Source organism: Marmota marmota, unplaced genomic scaffold, assembly GCF_001458135.2.
Source record: "Marmota marmota marmota unplaced genomic scaffold, marMar, whole genome shotgun sequence".
Classification (NCBI taxonomy): domain Eukaryota; kingdom Metazoa; phylum Chordata; class Mammalia; order Rodentia; family Sciuridae; genus Marmota; species Marmota marmota.
In genome coordinates this window covers 51,640-57,483 of record NW_026000250.1, presented here as the reverse complement: position 1 = coordinate 57,483, position 5,844 = coordinate 51,640, and positions in this window count along the sequence as shown.

The window sequence follows — 5,844 nt, the reverse complement described above, 5'->3', positions numbered from 1 at the left end:
TAAAATAAGAAGTAATCACTGTCCATATTTTCCGAGACTTTTCTATTTTCTTATTTAGAGTACATATAAAACAGTTTGTCTTAAGATACAATGGAATATCACTTACTTCATAAAAAATCTATAGAGAAACAGTTGTGTCTTGCTAAACATATGTTCTATATACTAATCATCTGTTATTCTGGTTTCAAGTAAAAAAATTTAGTGTTCACCCAAATATGATTATTATTTCAATAAAAGCAATTAATGGATGAATGAGCATGGTAGGTTTAGCATCCTGTGGTGGAGAAAAGTGGCTTTCTTCTTATGTTGGATATATTATATACATATCCAAGATTTTTTTCTGTGACACTTGTTTTGAAAATGTGAATTTATTCCAAAACATGTGTTCCTAAAAATCAATGTTCTATACAAATCATGTAAAAACTACAGGGCTCATGGGGCAAAAAAAAGGTTAGGTACACAATACTTTAAAATGTTGTCTTAACTCCATTTTACCACAAGCCCTGTAATTTTCATTGTGCAGTATACATAGTGAAGTGATTTTTAGGAGGAACATTCATACCATGTTATAACACTATAGCCAGAATAACTATGCATACACAATTTATTATATATAATTTTATATGCAATACTTATATTAGTTTATGAATTATCTTTGTTGTTAAATCAGAAAAACAAACCTGGATTAAAAGGACAGCAGAGTTATGACAATAGAAAATTTATAATTAACTGTTCTTATCTAATTCTGATTCTCTTACCAAAGGTAGATTGGAGTAGAGGAGACTTGGAGTTGTCTTTGAAAATGACTGTAGCCATTCTATTTAAACATGTTAAGTGTAAATGCAATAATCTTTAGAAACCCTTGTTATTTTTATTAAGTGGAGGTCAGTGTTAAATATATAAATAAAAGAGAGCACTTATTACACAAAAGCCGATGCATGAAAAGTCCCCCAAAATGTTTTTTATCCTTTATCTTATATTCCTGAATCTTTACTGATGATAATTGTCATCATAATTATATTAATACATAACTGGTTTAGCTGATAGACTGAGAGATTGGTTGCATATTTTCTATTTTATTATGTTTTCTCAGTTCCTCTTCTTTTGACAGTATTTGAATAGCTTTTTTTGTGCCACACAAAACAAAACCCATCTCATATGGCCCTGGCTCACTAGCTGGTATTCCCTCCTGCTTCTTCCTTTCCTTCTTTTATTTTGAAATTCATGACTTTCATTTTCTATTTAATATTCTATATGATGTTGGCAACCCTGATTGCAACTGCCAAATTCAATCTCTATCCAATAAATAGGTAGCTGCAATCAATTTTAGAACACTAGCAGTACAACTGGGAATGATCTCTAGCCATTTTTTTTTTTTTGAAAACCACACTTCAAATAATCTTGTTCCCCACAGGGGACAGTTTATCGTCAACTGTATAGTGAGTAGGGGGTGTTTATGATTTTAAACATGTTTCTATCATGGTTCCCCCCTGCTGTTTTTCTGACAGCCTCAGTTGTTAGTTCTGTCTTCCCTGTGCTGAAAATAAACCCTGCATGGTAAAAAATATGCGCTGCCTTGGCAGCCCACTGAGGAGTGGGGATTACTTTAGCTATAGCCCCAGATTTCTTATAGTAAAAGAAATATTTCTCAGAATTTGCAAACTGGACCAAAGTTGCAAACACTTGTAGCCTGTCATTGAAAACATCAATTTCTCAGACTATTTGGCCTGCATTTTGCTAAAATCTATCCATTTATGAGATTTATTGCTCAGGATTCAATTTCATATGTAATAACTTTATATGCCCTAGTTTTCATAAATCAAAGGGCATGATATATTGTTATGTCATCCCACAATCAAGAGATAGAGGTGTTCGAATATACCTTATAATGTTAATGATAATAAGTGCCATAAAATGAAAGCCTCTTTATGTGGATAAAGCCTTAACTTTCATAGCTTAATAGATTTCCTTCAAATTTTACCTAAGTCTTAGTTATCCTTATGAGACATTAAGATTGTTTCATTCAGATTGTGTTTTGCAGGAAGTAGATAGGTGGTGATGATTAATATCTAATACCTTTCATTAATCCTAATGAGATCTGTTGGATATGGTTGCTATATCTTCTTGTCTTACCAGAGGTGTACATGTGTACCATAATCTGGCTTACTGACTAGCCTTAGTCTTCTAGAAATATCTTCACTTTGTGACCACTTGTCATGTACTCGCTGCCTTCATAACAAACAGAACAAATATTATTTCTTTCTCTCATTATACTTGGGTTATATATTCATTGAGATTAATGTCAAAAAGCATAAATTATCCCTATTAGTTGCAAAAATTTAATTGTTACACTTGTCTGGTTATTATAAAGATTTCATTTTAGTATCAGAAATCTAATGTGGATGGTTTTTTAAACATTTTTAGTTTTAGAGGGACACAATACCTTTATTTATTTATCTTTCTGTGGTGCTGAGGATTGAACCCAGTGTCACACAGGCTAGGCAAGTGCTCTACCACTGAGCTACAGCCCCAACCCTAATGTGTTTTTAATTTATATTTTTCTCTACATTTCACATCTTTATTTATGCATCTATGAAACCAATATGTTAATAATATGATACAGGAATTATTTTATGTAGCCATTTATACTTGAAACAATTTATCCATTCAATATTAACTTGGATATATATTTACCAAAGCTATAACAATTCCTATTGTATTTTGGTTGAACTGCAGATATAATAATTTATTAAGAAAAAAAAATGCATACTATTTTTCTAGTAGAAGAAGTAAATATTGTAAAGGTTTACTACTGAACTTATCATGAGGGTGATTAGAATTAGTTTGACCATTGTCTGACCTTTGAAAAAGTTAGGTAATACTATCTGCTTCCATTTCCTCAATTAAAAACATGAAAAGAAAAGTCACATTTGCTTTCAAGGAAAAAGAATGTCTAAATTAGTGTTCAGTGTTCTGAGTCTGAGGAGAGGAGTAAGGAGGGACACACATACACACACATAAACAAACACACACACAGTCTATATATCCCCTGTCATACTGGAGCTATCAGTGCTTTCAAAAAAATAACACAAATAATGAAGCTTAAAATTAAAAATTTAATTATGCTGAGAGATTTTGTTTGAAAATAGTGGTAATTCACTTGAGGCAGTTGGTTTTATGCCTGTGTTTATATTTTTATTTGTGCATGAGTATGTATGTACGTAAGAAAAACTGATGTAAATGTCAATGGATATGTAATGTGCTCTGAGATCTGGGTCATATTTTCCAAATTGTTGATGTTCATGTTACTCAGTGGACTAGAAAGCATAACCAGTGATGGAATTTTGACACTATTACATACAAGGGTGTATGATTTTGAACAAACAACTTAATTTCTAGAATCTCAGTTTGACCTGTGAAAAAATGGAAATGTTTTAAAACACAAAGCATGTAACACAGTGCTCATCTTGTTATATGTGGATAATAATAATAAAAAGAAAGAAAGAATAGAAGGGCCATTCCTTGAACTTTTCCCTCAGTACTCCCAGATTTAGTAAGTAACAAGGAAATGGTCATGAGTGAGACACAATCTAATTCTGTTTTCTCATATTTTGTTTCTGCCCTCCATCTTGAATGACAGTTCACAATCCAAGGAAAAGAGCATCAAAGTTCACAATCCAAGGAAAAGAGCATCATATATATGCTTAACAACATGTTGTTAAGAACTTCGCTCCTACTTCTAAATATCTCCTATTTGTGAACCTTCTTCTGTGCAGACTTAATTTTCTTTGTGTCTTTTGACAGTGAGATTAAATTCTGACAGTTGTTAATAAACAAACCCTAGAGGAACTAAATGTCAGGACAAAATTGTGGGTGTTAGAAAGAAGATAAATACATGTTTAAGGAAACAGGCATAGCAATAGAAACAATCCAGAAAATAAGCAATGCAAATGTGAATTTAGTGGCTAGCATTCTTGTTAACAAATTCAACTAATAACACTGTTCTCACAGGAGGAAATTTATGCAAATCTTACTCTCTAGATAAAAAAAGGATTGAAGAACAAATTTCTAGACTTTGCTGATATTTCTGACATACAAAGAAATAAGACCAACAAAACAAATAAATAAAAGGAAGAAGAACACACCACAATGTCTGATAAAATGTATAGATATATCTGAGATGATTCTGTTCTACATATTCCTAGACTTGAGAATTAAGAATCACATGTTTTTTTGCCTCATCTGCTCAAAAGTTTTGTACTGATTAAATTATTTAATCCTCAATTAGGAACCTCAGAAATAGATACTATGATTATTCCATTTTGCAGATTGCTATACCAAGGCAAGGAGAAATCAAGTAACTACTCTAATGTCACACAGTTAATAGGAAAAGCTGAGATTCCATCTATGGCAATACATGCTTTTAACCTTTATGCCTATGTTCTCATCCTCTGTGGAAGATAGCTTTCCAGACAACTGAAAAAGCTTTAAAAAAAATCATAATTTGGGACTGGGGTTGTAGTTAAGTGATAAAGCACATGCCTAGTATGCATGAGGCACCGGTTTCAATCCTCTACACCTTATAAAATTAAATAAATAAAATAAAAGTATTGTGTCCATCCACAAGTAAATAAAATTTTAAAAAAATTAATTCATAATTTTAGATTCATTTAACTATAAAAACAGAGTATTTGAAGTGATGGAGATGTTAATTACCTTGATTGAATCATTCTACAATGCACACATTCGTCAAAGCAGTTCATTGTTCTCCATAAAAATACACAACTATCATTTGAGAATTAAACATAAAATTAAAAATTAAAAAAATACCAAAGAAATGGGAACATGAAATTATTATGTATGTGTATATATATATATATATATATATATATATATATATGTTTGCATGTGTGAATTTGAACAGATATTTTTTTTAGATGATGTATTTCCCTATTCTAGGTTCTACTACATTTCCAAAGCTTAAACTTCTATTGTTATAAGGAAGAATCTCTCTAAATTAAAGACATGAAATAAACATATTGACATACAAAGAAATAGTCTTTAGAAAGATGAAATTTTGCATGATAAAAAAGTGTAACCAAATACCTTTCCACAAAATAAATTATTTTAACATAGAAGGGTTTTAGGTTTCACTGGTTAGATGTCAATCTAGCTATATAAGAGCAGAGTGATAAACTCATAGCTAGGAATTATGTAAAGAAATAGTGGGTGACTAAATAAGATTAAGCAATTTATTACTCTAGACTATCAGCAGACACCCCCAAATTTATTTCTTTTCAAGATTATCTTACTTTAGTAGAACATATCATAGGTGATAAAGTCTAAAAGCAAATTGCCACATTGCATTCTTTGTCTGTCTTCTTTAAAAATACAAAAGAAGGCGGCTCTTATGCCCCAGGGTATCTGAGTTATAGGATGAAAACATTTTTTTTCACTTTTTGTGAGTTTAAAGCAGATTTTCTTAAAAACTCAGTTAATAAGGACTTAGTATTCTCTTGTTTAAATACCTTCACACTGTTGTATCATTTTTTTTGCAGTTATTATTTCATAGGAAGCCAACCATCCTGATTTCTGAAAATGATCTCTCTTGTGAATACTTCCTCCATTACCTCTCATTTCCTTCTTAAACCACTGCTACACATGCTTCTCCTTTAAAGTTTTAAGTGGCACATGATGACTTGATCTAAGAATCCAGGGAGAAATAGGTATTGTGAGACAGGTGATGGACATATGTGAGGAAAAAAAAAAAACTAAAGGTGAAAATAAAGTTAACAAAAATTGAATATAACATTTGACCTTAAAACTTTAGTAAGAATAGGGATG